This window comes from Myotis daubentonii, chromosome 4 (genome assembly GCF_963259705.1).
Source record: "Myotis daubentonii chromosome 4, mMyoDau2.1, whole genome shotgun sequence".
Lineage (NCBI taxonomy): Eukaryota > Metazoa > Chordata > Mammalia > Chiroptera > Vespertilionidae > Myotis > Myotis daubentonii.
Window position 1 is genome coordinate 27,687,304 of NC_081843.1, and position 20,031 is coordinate 27,707,334.

Genomic DNA, 20,031 nt, shown 5'->3' on the forward strand with positions numbered 1-20,031 from the left:
AATGGCCAGCCGTCTCCAGTTGCCAGGCACCAGTTCATCAGCCTTTTAACCTCCCAGCACCTCTGCTTTTTCATGGTAAAAATGGCATAAAATCTCTAACCTGCCTATCCTCCAGGAATGTTTTGTGGGAATAAATAAGAAAATGAATGTGGAGGTAATTGAAAGATGTGCTACACATGTTTATATATTTTGTGTTAAAATCTAGCATACATGCACATTTTGAGTGTGACATACTATTTCATTTGGAGCACCTGCCATGTAACACATGTTGAACGTGTATAATTCGGCGGGCACTGTGCTCAACACGTCACAAGCATTATTTCATTTCATCCTATACAGCTAGCACAGTCCCTAACCAGAATAGACACTCATTCAGTGTTTTTGTTGTTGCTGTTGACTTGATTCCTCTCAATTTTATGAGGGAGGGGCTGCAATTATCCCTAATTTACAGATGAGGAAACTGAGGTGCAGAGAGGGAAAGCCACTCTACCCAGCACAACAGCTGGCCCCTCTGGCATTTGAACCCACAGGGTCCAAACACCTAACCAGCGTATGGTATTTATCCACAGTCTTCTTCAGCACTGGTGGGAAGGGATGATTTGACTATGGGAAGTGGGCCTCACACAGGAGGGGTGCCTTCTGGGATGGGTGCTCCTCGAGGGGACTGGCCAGAGGTGGAGGACTTTGCCAGGTGTTCCCATGAAGATAGCTAACGTTTTGGAGACTGCGTGTCTGAAAGACTGTTTTAAACCTTTTACAAAAATTCTATCTTTTAATTCTCTGATAACCATGAGGTGGGTATTAATACTATCCCACCCCTTAGATAAGAAAAAACAAAAGGCATAAAGAAGTGAAGTAACTTGCCCAGGGGGTATGCAGCATCCAGGAGTTGGAGTTCAAAGACAGCCTAAGCCGGAACCTTCCCCTAACCACTGCACCTGGCTGCCTCACAGCGCAGAATCTTGGAGGAAAGGTGAGGGATGATACCTTTAGGGTTAGTTTGGGATCTTAGTCCCTAATGACTTAAAACTGTCTGAGAAGCACCCCTCTACCAATGGGGAGATTTTTGGGGTGTTTTTAAAAAAATCTTTAATTTCTTTATTGGTTAAGGTATTACAAATGTGTCCTCATCCCCCCATTAAACCCCCCACACACACTCATGCTCTCATCCCCCTGTTGTCTGTGTCCATTGGTTTGGCTTATATGTATGCATACAAGTCCTTTGGTTGATCTCCCCCGCTTACCCCCACCTTCCCCTACTCTCCCTCTGAGGATTGACAGTCTGATCGCTGCTTCTCTGTCTCTGGATCTGTCCCTGTTCATCAGTCTGTTCTCTATATTCCACAAATGAGTGAGATCATGTGGTATTTATCCTTCTCTGACTGGCTTATTTCACTTAGCACCAATGGGGAGGTTATTTAAAATGGGGATAAGAGAACCTACCTCTGAAGGTATCGAATGCTTTCATGTCTATAAAGTACCTGGCATGCAATAAGTGCTTAATAAATGTTTGCTGAAAGAGCAAATGGATGATAATAATAGCTCATATGGATGCTTCTAAAAAGTCATTATTAGGAGTGAGCACTGCACATGCATTCTTGTTAAATCCTCACCAGAGCCCTACAGGTGGGCACTATTATTGTCTCATCCATTTTACAGGTGAGGAAGTTCTGAGAGAAGTGAGTCTCCAATGTAAACAGGGAAAGGTGACAAGGACAGGATGAAAATGCAGACAGGTTAGCTCTAAAGGATCAGCTCTTCGCGGCTGCACCATCTGCCTCAGATGTAAGAATGAATGAGAAGTCAGCCCTAAGCTATTCATCAAAAGTGTCAGCTGTCATTCCAAGACTGGATTTCAGCATCTCCAGCTCATCAAACCTCTCCCTGCCCGTCTCAGGGACCCGCAGTCTGGCTTTGAGTTGTAACCTGGACTCAGACCAAGGCTGTGCCTGTCTGGACAAGGCAGCTGGCACTGTCACAGGCCTCGGAGGAGAAGCCCCGGGTCCAGGAGACTGATGAATGCGTGGAGTTGCCTGGAGCCTGTGGTATGATAACGGGGGCTGTGTGAGTGCATAGGAGGGGACCACACCTAGTGTATTTAAGGCCAGAGAAGGCTTTCTGGAGGGGTGACATTAAGCTGAGTCCCAAAGAACAAAAAGTGGGGAGATTACTCTAGAGTCCAGAGTTGCTTGACTGGGGGGGCGGGGAGGGAGGGGGGTGGCGGTGTCCATGGATAGAATTCTGGAGAGTCCATGAAAGTTACAGCTCCATTGTCCCTAACCTCTACCTGAAATTCAGTATTTCCTTTCATTGTGAATGCAGGCAGCAATATGGGACTTGGTCGCCAATAGAAATCATATCTATTCCTATCACATTACAGTTGTTGCAAATAACTTGAAATTTCTTTTACACTCTTTACTGCTTGAAAAGTAAAACAGTTATTAGGCTCACCACTCGCTTTTTCTATTCAATGCATTAATGACGAAGCACATACATTACCATATAAATTAGGTTGAATATTTTGATAACTAGATACCAATATAATGATAATTTCATTATAACCTTATGTATCCTAGTCTATGATTTAAAAAACATTCTTTTGAGAGGCTCTATAGGCTTCAACAGACTGGCAAGGGGTCCTTGGCGCAGAAGGGGTTGAGAACCACTGAAGGTGGCATGTATGTTAGCTTAGACATGCGCGTGGGAGCTGCAAGTAGTTCTGCTGGAGCCAGGAGAGGCTGGTGGCAGGTGCGGTTTACAGGTAGGAGGGGCCCGAAGTCCAGCAGCCTCATGAATGACCCCACACAAGAGCAGGAAGGATCAGGCTCAGAAAGAGAGATCTTGGCTGGGGCAGGGGGTCTGTTTGTGGGCATGGAATAGACAAACTTGGAGGCAGGAGGCCACTGCCACAACCCGGTTAAATATATTTTTATTGATTTCAGAGAGGAAGGGAGAGTGAGAGAGAGAGAGAGAGAGAGAGAGAGAAACATCAATGATGAAAGAGAATCATTGATTGGCTGCCTTCTGCACGCCCCCTACTGGGGATGGAGACCACAACCCAGGCATGTGCCCTTGACCAGAATTGAACCTGGGACCCTTCAGTCTGCAGGCCGACGCTCTAGCCACTGAGCCAAACCAGCGCCACAACCCACTTAAGAAGTGATGCGCATCTGAACTAAGGTCACGGCAGTGAATAACGGCTGTAACTGAATGAGCAGTGATGAGGTTGTGGAAGGCAGGGGAAGCTAGAAGAAAGCAGTTTACTGGGAGAGGAGTCGGCATTTTGTGTTTGGATACTTTGAATCTCAGATATGTATTATCTAGGGTTCCTGCAAGAACCCAACTCCATCCAGCTTGAGCAAAGAAGAACTTACGGGCTCATCAACTGGGAGTCCCAGGCAAATCCTACAGGCACGGCTGCTTAGGGATGCTGTTGATGCCATGAGGACCCATGCTCTCTCTCCGTATCTCACCTTCTCACAGCTTCTCTCTGAACATTAGAAAAATGGCCACTAATGGCCCTCAGCTTATATTTTAACACCTGATGCTCCAAAAGGAAAAGAGGCTTTTTATGAAATCTTTAGGAACAACTCTAATTGGTCCTGGGACCAAACTCTGAGGACTCGGCACTCTGCTTGGGTCGGCCTGGACCATTGACCACAGATGTGCGGGCATCATGAGCCATGTTCCTGCAAGGACCATGTCGGGGGGCGGGGTGTGTAGGTTCTCTAAAAAAAGAGATTCTGGCAGACAAAAAGGACATCCATGCTGACGGGGCTGTGGAACGTCCAGGCAGAGCTGTCCAATGGGCAGATCAGAGGGCTCTGCAGTTCAGCCCCTCCTAACACAGAACGACAGTGCTGTGATCAGGAGACGAGGCTGCAGTTACATCCTGGTGGCATTCCTGGGCTCCTCAGCCTACAGCGGCTAAGCCGCTATGAGGATCCTGGCCTCTCACCTTCTGCCCTCCCAGCCCCACTCTGGATGGCAGACACAGGCACATAATAATGGTTTTCTCTGCAGGACTCTGAAGGTGGCAACGCAAACCACAGATCTCAGGACACCCATTATAGTTAAAAAGCGCCAGACTGGCAAAAGCAGTCACTGACATCCATATGGGCAACACACATTTGGTTAAGCGACTTTCTATTTCTGCCATGCAGGTCCGTTTTAAGTATACAGCTTCCCGAACATGCCATTTAGAGCCTGTTTTAGCTGTGCCTGTAAACCTGGGCAGTGTGTCGGCACATTCAGGAAGTAAGAAGTCTCCAGGCTAATGAAACGGCTGGTTTAAATAGGAAGGGCGGCTACCTTTTAAGTATAATCCTCAGGACTGACCCCTTTCATCTCCATCCTCACCAGGGGCCGTGTGATTCTATAGTAAGAGATCTGGCTTCTATTCCAGCTTCATCTACATAATAGCTGTATGGCCTGAGGCAACCCACTTAATCCCTGGTAGCCTCAGTTTTCCTCACCTGCAGAATGGGTATAATATCCCTCCCAAGGCTGGTGTAAGATAAGGCAAATTAGAAAAATGCATGTGAAGCAGTAGTGCATAGTTCAGAATTAGTGGTCGTCCCCCCGCCCCCCACCCCCGCTCTGCATATATTTAATCTGTGGCCATGGTGCCTCTTATCCTGTCTCATAGTTGGAAAGGAAATGTGTGTCAGGAAGGAGAAGGGATAATGTGGAGGTTAAAATCTTGGCCAGTGTCAACCAGGCATGGGTCTAAGTCATGTTGCCTGCCATTTACCAACTGTATGACTTTCGGCATGTCTCTATGCGACTCAGACCCCCCTCAAGTGAATAGGATATGAACAGCCACTAATTTCTTGGAGGTGAGGATTCCACAGGCCAATCTATATTCTTCCCTTAGCACAGTGCCTGCCACCAAGGAGGCACTCAAGAAATGCTCGCTAATACTATTTTTTATTTCCAAAATATAAACACACCACACAGACAAGTCAATATTTTTCCTAGTAGCTGTACTCGGCACTTGATGTACCCTGAACAGTTTTCCTTTTTTTTTTTTTGGTGGCCAAGACTGAGAACAGAAAGAGCCATATCACACACTAGGACAGCCCTTCGCAAACTTGACTGTGCATATAAGTAGGAGTAGGGGAGGTGGGGTGGGGGGCTGCCTTGTTAAACTCCCTGTTCTCAGACTCCTCACCCAAAGACTCTGATGCAGTAGGTTTAGGAGTAGGGTCTGGAGGTCTGCTTCCTAACAAGCCTCCCAGAAGATGCTGACACAGGTAGTCCAAAGTTTGACCTTGACCTTGGGCACGCCAGGACATCCTCTTTGTGATGTTCAGACACTTCCTACCTAGGAGGCTGATCACCACCAGCCAGGCTGCCCCGTGAGTGTTGTCCCATTGATTGGAATGGGTGAGGGTGGGAAACCTCACTGAGGTGGGGGTAAGCCTGATGGTGCCCATCGTCCCTGAAGATGTTTGACTCACCCGTGACGGCTGAACTCCAGCTGATTCCTGCGTCCCACCCGACAGCTCCTGATTTTGCATGCTGTTTGCCAGCGTCTCTTCTAAGGATCTTGCTTAGATGAAGGAGTCTAACGGTCTAACCTTTGAAGCCCCCACCCCATCTTACCTCCAGCCCCCACTGGTTCAAGAATTTCCACCACATATGATCCTGTCAGAGGCTGGGAGCTATCGTCAGCCAAACCCTCTCCACCCCATGACTCAGAAAGGGTAGCTAATTATTTAGTCTTGGAGAAGGAAAATCTGAGGGCGATTTAATAATGGGCTGCACACATATGAAGAGTTAACAGCAGGGAGCTGGTGACCACCTGTTCCTGCTCCCTGCGCGGCTAGGAGAAACAGAGATGGGACTGACTGCAGAAACAGAACAGCACCAGGGTGGAACAGCATGAGCGTGAGGGCACTGATGGGGTTCCAGGGCAGCACATGAAACCTGCCTTCCCAGGATTTATGACAAGGAAGGAGCTTTGGCTCTGACATGTTCTTCCCCAGCGGCTGGGAGAAAGGCCTGATCCTGTGAGTAACTTGAAGACCGGGTCTGTCTTACTCAGCCCTCAGCCTGGCCCCAGGCACACCGTCGACCAGTGGTTCTCAAAGCATGGTCCCTGGACCAGCAGGTTCATCCGGGACCTTGCTAGAAATGCACCCGCTGAATCAGAAACTTGGGGTTCTGAACTCTGATGCACTAGTGCTTCACACGCATTTTTCTCATCTGCCTTATCTTACACCAGCCTTGGGAAGGCTGTGTTTCAACAAACCCTCCAGGTGATTCTGATCCCACTGAGGTTCCAACTTGCCTGTGCAGTGCACTTACCGGGGGAATCTTATTAAATGCAGGTTTGGATTATGTAGGCCTGGGGCGGGGCCCGAGATGCAGCATTTCTAACAAGCTTTAAGTGATGGCGATGCTGTGGGGCCACAGACCACAGTTTGAGTATCAAGGACCTAGAATAATGTCAGCTCATGTCATTCCTCTGCTCAAAACCCTCCAGTGATTCCCATCTCATTTAAAGTAAAAGTCAAAAAGGTCCCACATAACCTGGGCCCCATTACCCACCCCTGTCCTCATCTCCACTCCCTTACCCCTTGCTCAGTGCACTCCAGCCACTTGCCTCCTCCCTATTCCTTGAACACTCAGACAAGTCCTTCTGCCTTGTTCCTTCTGCTTCTTACACTGCCCACCCGCCCTGAGGTCCCCCAGGACTCACTGACAGGCAGCTTCCAAGAAGGCCCATAATGATCCTGCTTCCTGGTTACCGACACCCCTGAAAAATCTCCTCCCACTGAGTATAGGCAAGACCTATCACAGCTGTAGTTGGAATGTCACTTGTGGTTATGTTACATCAGGCAATACTTTCCTTGTTGGTGGCAGACTCCTTCCCTTGCTGGCTTTGATGATACAAGTTACTATAGAGAGACCCACGTGGCAAGGAAATGAGGGTGCCTAGCTAGGAATTGAGACCCTCAGGCCAAAAGCCCTCGAGGAACTAAGATTCTTATAATCCAATAGCTTGAAAGCAGATACTTTCCCAGCTGAGCTTTTGGGTAGGACCCTAACCCAAGCCGACTTGATGGAAGCTGACTGTGGGAGACCCTGAAGCAGAGAATCCAGACTCCTAACCCTCATAAGCTGTGAGACAATAAATGTGTGTTGTTTTAAGCAGCTAAGTCTGTGGCAATTCGTTAGGTAGCATTAGATGACACAGCTTCCTTAAGGGTTTGCTGAAACATCACCTCCTCAATCTGATCTTCCCCAGCTTTCCCCTCTTCAAAACAGCAGCCTCTACAATGTCCCAGGAACTCCCTACTTCCCTCTTCTGCTCCATTTTTCTCCATAATACGTATCACCATGTAACACATCTTATATTTTTCATGGTCTCCCCAACTAGAGATAAACTCTAGGTATTTTTTGTCCATTTCTTGCACAGCTATTATTATAATACATAGACAGTGCCTAGCACCTAGAAGGCACTTAATGATATTATTGAATAAATCAGTCTGCTTCCACATAGTGAACAAGTGGCACTAGTGAGCACCAACTTTACATTTTCTCAGCATAGCAACCCCAATGAGAAAAGAGATCTTTCCAGATATCCATATATATCATATATATGTATGTGTGTGTGTGTGTATCAACCAAGGGACTAATTGGCCCCTTTTGTGTGTTGTCCTGCCTTGCTAAGGGAAATATGGGAAAATCCCTCACTTAGGGACTAAGACCTTCTGACACCCTCTGTAACAATTTTGGCTTCTCAAGAGTAGCAGATGTTGCCCTAGCTGGTTTGGCTCAATGGATAAAGCGTCAGCCTGCGGACTGAAGGGTCCCGGGTTTGATTCTGGTTAAGGGCACATGCCTGGTTGTGGGCTCGATCCCCAGTAGGGAATGTGTAGGAGGCAGCCAATCAATGATTCTCTCTCATCATTGATGTTTCTCTCTCTCTCTCCCCCCCCCCTCCCTTCCTCTCTGAACCAATAAAAAAATATTTTTTAAAAAAGAGTAGCAGATGAGTTTTATCACCCTATCCATTATTCTCAAGCAAGGTTCACAAAAGTTCTGCCAAGAGAGAGCTTGCCTTGCTGTGGTGAGGAAGAAGAATCCAGCATTGTCTAAAGAGCCATCGCTCTATGTGAGGCCTTGTGTGGGAACATTCAGAGTTGCATTATTCATAATTGCCCCAAAGTGGAAACAACCCAAATGCTCACATGGATGAATGGATAAACAAAATGTGGTGTCGGCATACAATGGGGTAATTTACAGCAATAAAAAGAAACGAACTATCAACTACTCATATAGCTACAACATAGATGAACCTCAAACACATTTTACTAAATGAAAGAAGCCAGACAAAAGCTGACCATGTATTACATCATTCTGTTTATAAGAGATATCCAGAAAAGGCAAAGCTATAGAGAGAAAAAGTAGATTAGTGGTTGCCAGGGGCCAGGGGTGGGGATGGAGAATGCATGCAGATAGGTACAAGGAATTGGAGGGAGGGGGATGAAAATGTTCTAAAATTGTACTGTGGTGATGGTAAATTACTAGAAACCATTAAATAGTACACTTAAAATGAGTGGCTTTTAAGGTATGCAAGTTATATGTCTACAAAGCTGTTTTTTAAAAGAAAACAAAATGAAAAGCCCTTGCATGGTTCCATGTCTTAAGGATCTCCTCTTAAATTCTCTTTGAGAATTATGCTTCCTCACTTTTTAGATAGCTGTTTCTACGGAAGCTCAAAGAAAAGCACCTATTGGTTCCCAAATAAATATCAATGAACTAACTAACTATATAAATAAAACAAACAAATAGGCCTTATTTCTTCCCTATGGAAATAAAAGGGGTGGCGATATCCTGGACTTCTGCAGTGGTTTCCTGGTCCTGTTTGCAGGCCCTGTGTTGTCTGACCCCCTCCCTGAGTGAGCTGCACAGCTGCAGGGATCTGTGCCCATCAGAGCAATTGATGATTCCCACATTCAGGCAGCAACAGGAACAGTTGCATTGTGATCACGGAGAATTAAGGAAGAGCGAAATACTCTGATTAGTCTGTCTTTCAGTGACCTGCAATTTCCATCTCAATGCAATCAGAGGATGGAGATGGTTTCAACTTTGGTAGCCCCTAAACTGCCACCCTGCCTCACTCACAGACGTTGGGGTGGGTGGGGGGGATGTAGCCTTGTGATTGGTCCAGCCTGGGTCACGTGTCCATGGGCTGAGGACAGCACATCATGATTAGCAGTCCCACTGGAAACTCATGGAAAAGAGAAGGAGAGTTCCTGCAAAGGAAATAAGGATGCTGAGAAGGCAGAAACAGTATATAGTCATTACATTATTCCCATGTGCAGAAAATAAAATCATAATAGAGCAAAATGTCCTATGGGCGAGGGCAGCCAGTGCGGACTTCTGATAGCATAAATCCGCCATAGGTGCCAGCCTAACAGCTGCTCATAGGGAAATGCCTTCTGCCAGGGCTGATCAGCAGACCCTGAGCCATGGATGAATGAATTATTCTGACATAACTTTTGCTGTGAAAGAGAGGCTAAGGGACTGCCTGGCTATAGCAACCAGACAGCCCCAATTGCCTGCCTCCTTAGGCTTTTATTGCAGTTTTTATCTTTAGATACAATCAATGGGGTGAGTAATCTTTGAGAGGACACATGTGTTTGCATTGGTCCTCAAGGCAAAGGCACCCAAAGATTAGGCATAGGATTCCAGTAAACACCTGGGGGTCTGCACATGCACATACTTGTTTGGAAAGGCCAGGGAATAACTAGGGGCGCCACCTTCGACACTCCCCTAAGTCTCCCCTAAGTTGGAATTCTGATAAACAGGGCAGGCGGTCTTCCACACACTTCCCTTTTCTCAGAATGTCCTCCTTACAAACTTTCCAACCAAGTCTCATGTGCTCCCCAACAGCCTTCCTGGTTATATCAGATCCACCTTGATCAAGGACAGCAAGATCCCCCATTCTTAAAGACACCCATACACATCCAAGTCCTCCTTCCTCTCAAGGGGATTAAAAAGTGTTGATTCTGGGATACCTCGTGGTTCAAAGGTGATGATCACTGGGTAATCCACAGGGGCAGGCAGCTCAAGCTACACTGAGCCCCTTCCACTCCTCACCCTTATACTTATGCAGGACTGGACACATAAGTACATTTTCAGAGCTCAGTGCAAAATGAAAATTCAGGGCCCTTAATTAAAACTATTAATTTCAAGATGACAATGACGGCACAACATCGAACTAAGCATGGGATCTTTCTGAAAAGGGGTTTCTGTGTCATGGCTACTAAATGGGCATTGTCTTCATGACATAAATTCTTCTTCTTTATCCCACCTGGAGGACTCCAGTACCTCATCTCCTTCCCTGAGTCACTCCTGCAGCTCTCTTCCTTCACCCAGCTCCACTCCTATCCACTATTAGAAACTTAAAAAAACAACTCTAAAAAAACCCACACCACCTCCTCCTGCAAGCTGAAATCCAAATATCTCTGAGACAAGAAGCTGTGAGGAAACAGAGATATACAATTTAAGAGTGTTATTCTTAAAGTATGTCTTGTAATGTTTACCTTCATTTTTGCCCAGTAGTTTTTGTGGGCCATGGGCTGAAGATGATGAGTGGCTTTCTGAATGGAGCCCCCATCACCATGGCTGCTGCCACTTGATAGTGTTTAATAATAACCATTTCCATTTACTGAGCACTTAACTGTGTGCCCAAGCACTGCCCCTTAATACATGTTTTCATTCCATCTTCACAGCAACTCTGTAAGCCAGGCACAGAGACAATACTCACTTTTCAAGAAAAAATTGAGGCTAAGAGATACTGTCCCAGATCAGACAGCTCATAAGTGGCAGAGCTGGGATCTGAATCCAGGTGTGACAGTGAGCACAGTTCCTGCCCTTTCTGCTACACCAAATAAAGTTTGATCATGCCATTTCTGACCCCACAGAGTCTTGGATGCTGGACACAGTGTGAATGAAAGCATTATCTTAAAGTGCATTTTAATGCCTTTTGCAGGCTCAAATTCCATTAAAATTGATCAACTTGAAGATTATCACAGGGGAGGAGGGGTGGGATCAAAGATCTACCAACCAAAGTGGTTTCAGTGAGGACCAATGTCAAACCGACGTAGCTACCCGTTGTTCTAGAGTGGGTTCAGAGTTAAGATCTGAAGCTCAAGACACAAATTTTCCTAAATAAACCAAATGGGAGGTCAGTAAGTGCAAACCATCCTGCAGAGAAAGGATGGGCTGGAGGTGGCTTTAGAGCACTGGAGACGAGGCTGTGCTGAAATATGGGAATTTCCCCAGCCCCTCCTAAAACGCTGCTTGGACCATTTACTTCACCAACTGTCCCTTGGAGCCACCACTGGTATTCAGTCTCAGGAGTAGAAACCACAAACCATTGGGAAGATGGGAATTTGGGGCTCAATGTCGGTCCTAACCAATGTGGTAGAATTTTAGCATCTTAGAACATCAGAGATGGCTGGCATAGCATAAAATGGGTGTTTGTGAAATATTTGTTAAAAGTTTAATAGGAATTAGCTTGCATTGAGATTTTGCTAATATTGTTGATGCTATTGAGACTAGGATCCAGGGATGCCTGAATCTTGCCCCTGTCAATCTCCTTAGACCTTCCCTCCCACTCACCCTGCTCCCAAAGTTCCTCAGGGAACCCTATGAAAGGAATAGTAGCTGGGTTGGACACTTATTGAAAGTTGACCTTGGGCCTAATAATCACCAATGCAGAACTCCCTAAAAAAAAAAGTTAAATTAGAGCGCTTGGTTTAAACTCTAGACTAAAACAGTTTTCCTAATCCCCCACCCCCAACCATGAACATAAGTCTTAGAGTCTTATCAACTTTAATATATAACCCAATCCCGTGGCCAACATTTAAAGGAAAGTATAAAATTTCAAGCAGGTGTTAGATCATGGTCCTACCCAGCCTTGTGAAGTGGAGGAGGAGGCAGAGCAGAGCTACAGCCATTGCCACACAATGACCCCTTCCTCTAGGACACATGGCCCCAGGAGTGTCCCAGACTCTGAAGGAGCCAATGAGCACCTTCCCCTTGGAGAGAAGCTAAAAGGGTGTTGGGCAGTGGGTGGCCAGGCATGAGGTCTGAAGATTACTCTCTGCCTATACTACATATGAATAAATAAATAATCTACCAGGCACCATTCAACCCTCCTCACTTTACGTGAGAAAACCAAGATCCCAAAGGCAAGTAGCTAGTCCCAGGTCATACAAGAGGGCCACTGGCACAGATGGATTCTCTTCCCAACTGGACTCCACCTTCAAGATCTATCTAATTCGTTAAAGAATGAAATGAACTCAAGTGTAATTGAATCTCCTGAAAGTGAAAGCAATACTCCCATTGGTCAGAGCAGATCACATGGCTACCCCATGCAAAGGAGTCTCAGAAAGCAGGGAATGGGATTGCAAGATTGATTGCCTTGTGCCCAATCATGATCCATAGTCTAAGGCAGCCGTGGGCAAACTACGGCCTGTGGGCCGGATCCGGCCCGTTTGAAATGAATAAAACTAAAAAAAAAAAAAAAAAAGACTGTACCCTTTTAGGTAATGATGTTTACTTTGAATTTATATTAGTTCACACAAACACTCCATCCATGCTTTTGTTCCGGCCCTCCGGTCCAGTTTAAGAACCCATTGTGGCCCTCGAGTCAAAAAGTTTGCCCACCCCTGGTCTAAGGCCAGTCCATTTCTACCTAGAACAAATCCAGAGTAGGCAAAGAAGCCAGGTTGGGGTGGGGAAAATGGGTAATTTGTAGCTAACATTGTCCCACCCAGTCATAATATTATGTTCATATTACAAATGAAGAGCCTGATGTTAGAGAGCTAAAGAAATTTGCCTAAGGTCATAGCTAATTAACAGTCAGATCACATTTCTGCCTGATTCCAGAGTCTGAGCTCTTAGCTGCCATAAAATCCTGACTTTTAAAAAGGAAATAAAAATATGGGACTCTAAGATTCAGAGAATCACAATTTACAAAGCTATGCTAACCTTCTTCAAATCATCTCAGTTGAATGATACTTGAAATGTAGACACATTTTTCATTCAAATCAACTAGAGGTCATTTTGTGTTCACCGTGGAAGCAAACAGGACTATCCCAGGAGGCGTCATTCACATGGAGCCTGTGTTAATAGTACCCTCTAAGTTCCGCAGTGCACAGCCTGCCGAGTTTAACCTGTCTGGTCTCCAATGTCCTCATCTGCAAATAGAGCTGGTTGTTCTCAAATGATTCTGAGGTCCCAGGTGACACCCTATGATACTGTGACAACCCAAGTGCATCCACACAAGAGCATAATAAACAGGCCAGAGCACCAAGGTGAACTGCCGTTGCTTTGCCAAAGTGCAGCAGAGAGATGGTTCTGGAATTCCCCATATTTCCCATAATGCAGCCTTTCTGGTTATAGAACACCCTTGCCAATAATTTGGAGCTTCATTGATCAGAACTTAATTTATCTCTGAAGCTAAATTGATCAGAAACAGAGTATCCTTACAGTTCCATAAACGTGTTCTCTCCTCCTTGTCAGACTAACAGCGAACAGGGCGCTGGTCCTTGAAGGACACTGTCTATGGGCATTGTGCCCGCTGTGAATAGGCACGACCTTTTCCCCTCCTATCTGTCTAGTCCCCCGAGGAACGGACCCTCTTATTACATTTTCCCAGCCCGGAGTTTAGCTCCACAGGCAACCTCCTGTCATTTGTTTGTCTGATGGGTATTATTTCTTCTAAGAATCTAATTAGGATCTTTGAAAGGGTTCGGCCTGGGAGTGAGGGAATTAAATATGACTCAGAGTGTGTGCTTCCCAAGCCAGGCAAAAAGTGAGGTGATCATTCGTTTGATTTATTCAGTCCACAAGTCCTGACAGTGCACCTTTTTGGTGCCAACCTCTGCTGGCGAGTGGACAGAAATGGCTCTCTCTCTGCCTTGGAGAAGGTTAGCACACATCACAGGAAGGCTCCACTTAAACGAAAGTAATTAAACACATGGCACACGATGCCATGTATTCACCAAGCCCCCTTTCGTTTTCCCTTTTTGGGGGTCAAAGGAGATTACATGTCACAGCCCTCTTGCAGCTAGCTGAGGCCATTTAACTAGTTCTAACCAAAGGGCTGTGGCACAAGTGACCAATGTCTTTAAGAAGAAGGGTGCAGCTCGGCCAGAGTGGCTCAGTTGGTTGAGCATCGTCCTGTGCACTGAAGGGTCGCTGGTTCATTTCCTGGTTCGGGCACATGCCTAGGGTGCAGCTTCAATCCCCAGTTAGGGCGAGTGTGGTAGGACAGTCGATCAGTGTCTTCCTCTCCTTCCCCTTCCCCCTCTCCTCTCCCTCCCCCTCTCCTCCCCCTCCCCCTCCCCCCTCCCCCTCCCTCTCTCCATGTCCTTGGGTGAGGATTAAAAAAAAAGAAGTAGGGTGCAGCCTTCAGCTCTTTCCTACTCCACTTTGGGGACCAAGAATGCAGAGGTTGGGGTATATGGGCATTTGTCAGCCTGAGTCTCTGAGGGGTCCACCGCCCTAAGTTAGACAGGTAGCAGGAATGAGAAACAAACATTTGTTTTCTGAAGCCACAGAGATACCGGAATTCATTTACCACCACCGCATAACTTTGCCTCATCTGACTAATGAAAAATCTAAATGTCTAAACCAGTTAAACTGGTTGTGATGGACTTGGGGAAAACAATTATGTAGCTCATTTATTTGGTTAATGTTTGTGGAGCACAGACTGTATGCCAGACACTGTGCTGGGTTTACCAACACATGTAAAGGATTGTCTCTGCCCTCACGGGGCTCATGATCTGATAATAATAACATCACAATGTTTGGCACATAGTAATTGCTCAATAAATAATGCTGCTATAATTGTAGCTCCAATACATAAGACATTCACACATACAATTCACTCCCATCAGCTCATCCAGACTGTAACAAAACCAAAAACCTGTTAGGAAGTAATCAGTGCCTCAAGACTGAATTTTCTTTTCGATGGTTCTCCTACTAACATTTTGTTAACCTATGAAAATTTAAAGCAGTCATTTAAAAAATGTCAAAAAGTTGTTCTTTTTAAAGGAAAGGGGAATAAACACACCCAACCTCACTTCCCAAAACATGGCACTTTAAAAGAAAGTCATTATTCAATGCAATGTGGGATGCTGGACTGGATCCTGGGACAGAAAAGGGACATCAGTGGAGAAGTAGGATAAGTCCGAATAAAGTGTGGATTTTGGCGAATCCTCCTGTTACTGATGAATTTCTCAGTCTTGTGAAATGCACCAGGGTTTTGTCAAAGGTTAACGTTGGAGAACCTAGGTGAAGGGTGAAGCAGGGGGTCCCACAGGGGTGAGGACGACGGAGCCCCAGCGCGCTAGGGCGTCTGCATGCACGACTCCGGAGACCAGGTTCAGTGACGCAGATCCGTTTTATTGTGGAACTACAGGGGCATATATAGCATGAGGGGACCACTCAGAGGGAGGCACGTTGTTACAGGCGGCCAATGGCTGAAAGGCTGGGGTACTGTGCACGTGGCTCTAGGAGTTCGTTCAGGCGGGCGTTGCTACTTCCTGGTGTGCCGAGGAAGCATGTCATGGTGGAGTGTGCTCACACCATTGCATCAGCCGCAGCGCTGAGACATACTTCCCGAGCTCTACGTACAGAAGGGCCTACTGGAACTGCCTGTACTATCACTGCAATTTTTCTGTGAATTTAAAATTATTGCAAAATAAAAAGATTTTTAAAAAATCAGTGTTAATGTTTTCCACGTTTCTACTTTACAAGGAATATACATGAGATGAGTCTGCATGTAGGGTTGCCAGAGAAAAATTCAGGAAGCCCATTTACAGTAGAATTTCTGAAAAATGATGATTATGTTTAGTATAAATATATCCCAAATATTGCATGAGTATATTTAAACTAAAAAGTATTCATTGTTCATCTGAAATTCAAATGTATCTAGGGTTCTGTATTTGTATTTCCTATATCTGGCAACCCTGTCCAGATGTATCACTGATTAAGAAGCATAAATAAACTTTATTATTTTAAATGACAGCACATAGGCTGTGTAGATTTTAACACATTATTATTATGGAAAACATTATTGCACATTTCACTTGATTGATACTAATTCTATGATGTTAATCATAGAACTGATTCTATATGAATGAGCGATGAAAGGAGTTAGTGAAAGAAAGATTGAGAAGAAAGAAAGAAGGAAAGAGGAGATGAGTGGGTGAAAAATTAATGAATAAGTGAATGAGTGTCCCCGAATTCCAAGAAAGACTGTTAATTATTATTAATATTAATAATGATTCTATTAAATATTAGAAATACAGTAAGGCTCTCTAAAGTACCTGCACCCACTTTATAAATTGAAACGCATTGGGATAAATTGGATATCACAGGTCTGTCTGTTTAAGATGCCATCACCATTGCAGCTCTTTAATCAAGAAGGATCAGAAAATCAAGAGCATCTGGAACCTACTCTGAAAATGGCACTTTAGTCTCACTCCCTATCCAGGCCTCTTACTACCGTGTCCAAGAAACCTGTGTATCCCCTCCTCCCAGAAAAGATGAGTGCTTTGCTCATGCTTTTCACCCCCACCATCTGATCATAAAAATTTCCAAACATGCCAAAAAGTTTGAAGAATTTTACGGTGACCACATAGGCTCTACCACTAATATTTTACTTCATCCTTTATCATGAATCTGCCCATCCCACTTTCCATCTGTTAATCCATCTGAGTTTTGATGCATTCTAAAGGGAGTTGCAGATATTGTTGGCTTCCTCCTAAACACTTCACCAGGCCTGGCAGGCCGGTGTGGCTCAGTGGTCGACCTATGAACCAGGAAGTCACGGTTCAACTGCTGTTCAGGGCACAGCAATTGCCTGGGTTGTGGGCTTGATCCCCCAGTGTACGGCCTGCAGGAGACAGCTGATCAATGATTCTCTCTCATCACTGATGTTTCTATCTCTCCCTCCCTCTCCCTTCCTCTCTGTAATCTATAAAAATATATTTACAAAAAATACTTCACCAAGGTTATCATTCCCTAGAGTCCGTATCTGTTTACAAGTAAAATTGCATGTAGTACTTTGCACAAATCTTAAGCACCGCATTCAAAGGCACACAGCTGTGCAATCCAAACCCCTATGAAGACACAGCACATCACCATCACCCCAGAAAGTGTCCTCGTGCTCACACTTTTTTCAACCCTGCTGGCCTTCCACCTTAGTAAACATATCTCCGTGGGTAAAATTAAAGGCAAATGCATGCAGTTCTAAAATAACAGCTAGTGTCCCCCAAGCCATGGATGGAGCCAGGAGGGTGGGCAGTGTGGATCCCTCTAGGGATTCTGGGCACATCTCTCCTTGCAAAGCATCACAACATCTGTCCTTTTTCTCATGCTCAGGAGCATGCAGTTGAATCAAGTAATGGAGGAGGAGGCTACATCCTCTATTCCTGTTTGCAGACTTCGGTACTTCATTATAAATAAGTAACAAATTACCTGCCACATCATGATCCCACAGTGAGGCCATTCACCCTCATGACCAAGGTGTCAGGATATGTCAGGTCCTTCTTCCAACACACAGTCATTCAACAATCATTGGTCCAGCACTGCCTCCAGGCCAAGCCCGGGATGGATGTGGAGGTTACAGGAATGAATACTATGTGGCCCCTGACATCTGGTATCTCTCCATCCAGTATGGGAAACAGATACTTAGGCCCCCAGGTATATCCCAGCCCCTGACACAGTACCTGGTGCTAAATCATAGCTTAGATGCTGTTGATTGGTTGAGTCGGTACATGACCTCATTCATTCAAGATACACTTATTGAGCACCTACTGTGCCCTCGTCATTGTGAATGCAGCAGTGAACAAAACAGGCAAACATCCCTCCCCTTGTTGTGTGGCAATAAACACACAAATAAGCAAATATATGGATTTCCAGATAGTGATAAATGCTAGAGAAAAATGAAGCAGAGAAGGGACTAGGGGCATGAGGCCAGAGGAAATGCGGTTGCAACTTGAAAGAGAGTGCTCTGGAAGCCTTGCTGGGTGACTGGTAAGTAAAGGCCTGCACAAAGTAAGGTGTATATAAAAGTGGGAATGAAGGAATGCGTGAGTGTATTAGCCGCCTAGTGCTGCCACAGCAAAATACCACAGACTGGGGATCTTTTTTCTTTTTTTTTTTCTTTTTTTTTTTTTTTATTGCTTACAGTATTACAAAGGGTATTACATATGTATCCATTTTATCCCCCCGCCCTAGACAGTCCCCTAACCTCCCCTATCCCCCAGTGTCTTATGTCCATTGGTTATGCTTATATGCATGCATACAAGTCCTTTAGTTGATCTCTTACCCCCCTACCTCCTGCCCCCCAACTCTCCCCGGCCTTCCCGCTGCAGTTTGACAATCTGTTTGAGGCAGCTCTGCCTCTGTATCTATTATTGTTCAAAAGTTTATAATGGTCTCTATTGTCCATGAATGAGTGAGATCATGTGGTATTTTTCCTTTATTGACTGGCTTATTTCACTTAGCATAATGCTCTCCAGTTCCATCCATGCCGTTGCAAATGGTAAGAGTTCCTTCCTTTTTACAGCAGCATAGTATTCCATCGTGTAGATGTACCACAGTTTTCTAATCCATTCATCTACTGATGGGCACTTAGGCTGTTTCCAGATCTTAGCTATGGTGAATTGTGCTGCTATGAACATAGGGGTGCATATATCCTTTCTGATTGGTGTTTCTGGTTTCTTGGGATATATTCCTAGAAGTGGGATCACAGGGTCAAATGGGAGTTCCATTTTCAGTTTTTTAAGGAAACTCCATACTGTCTTCCATAGTGGCTGCACCAGTCTGCATTCCCACCAGCAGTGCACAAGTGTTCCTTTTTCTCCACATCCTCTCCAGCACTTGTCGTTTGTTGATTTGTTGATGATAGCCAGTCTGACAGGTGTGAGATGGTACCTCATTGCTGTTTTGATTTGCATCTCTCGGATGATTAGTGACTTTGAGCATGTTTTCATATGTCTCTTGGCTTTCTGGATGTCCTCTTTTGAAAGGTGTCTATTTAGGTCCTTTGCCCATTTTTTGATTGGATTGTTTATCTTTCTTTTGTTAAGTTGTATGAGTTCCCTATAAATTTTGGAGATTAGGCCCTTATCAGATATGTCATTGGCAAATATGTTTTCCCACACAGTGGGTTTTCTCGTTGTTTTGTTGATGGTTTCTTTTGCTGTGCAGAAGCTTTTTATTTTGATGTAGTCCCATTTGTTCATTTTTTCTTTAGTTTCAAGTGCCCGAGGAGCTGTATCAGTGAAGAAATTGCTTCGGCATATGTCTGAGATTTTGTTGCCTTTGGATTCTTCTAGAATTTTTATGGTTTCCCGTCGTACATTTAAGTCCTTTATCCATTTTGAGTTTATTTTTGTGTATGGTGTAAGTTGGTGGTCTAGTTTCATTTTCTTGCATATATCTGTCCAATTTTCCCAGCACCATTTATTGAAGAGACTATCTTGGCTCCATTGTATGTTCTTGCCTCCTTTGTCAAATATTAATTGAGCATATTGGTTCGGGCCGATTTCTGGGCTCTCTATTCTATTCCATTGATCTATATGCCTATTCTTGTGCCAGTACCAGGCAGTTTTGAGAACAGTGGCTTTGTAATACAACTTGATATCTGGTATTGAGATCCCACCTACTTTGTTCTTTTTCAGGATTGCTGCAGCTATTCGGGGTCTTCTTTTATTCCAGATGAATTTTTGGAAAGTTCGTTCTAGATCTCTGAAGTATGCCATTGGTATTTTAATGGGAAGTGCGTTGAATTTATAGATTGCTTTGGGTAGTATGGACATTTTAATGATGTTGATTCTACCAATCCATGAACACGGTATGTTCTTCCATCTGTTTATGTCTTCCTCTATGTCTTTTTTCAACGTCCTGTAGTTTTCTGAGTAGAGGTCTTTTACCTCTTTAGTTAAGTTTATTCCTAGGTAGCTTAATTTTTTTGGTGCAATGGTA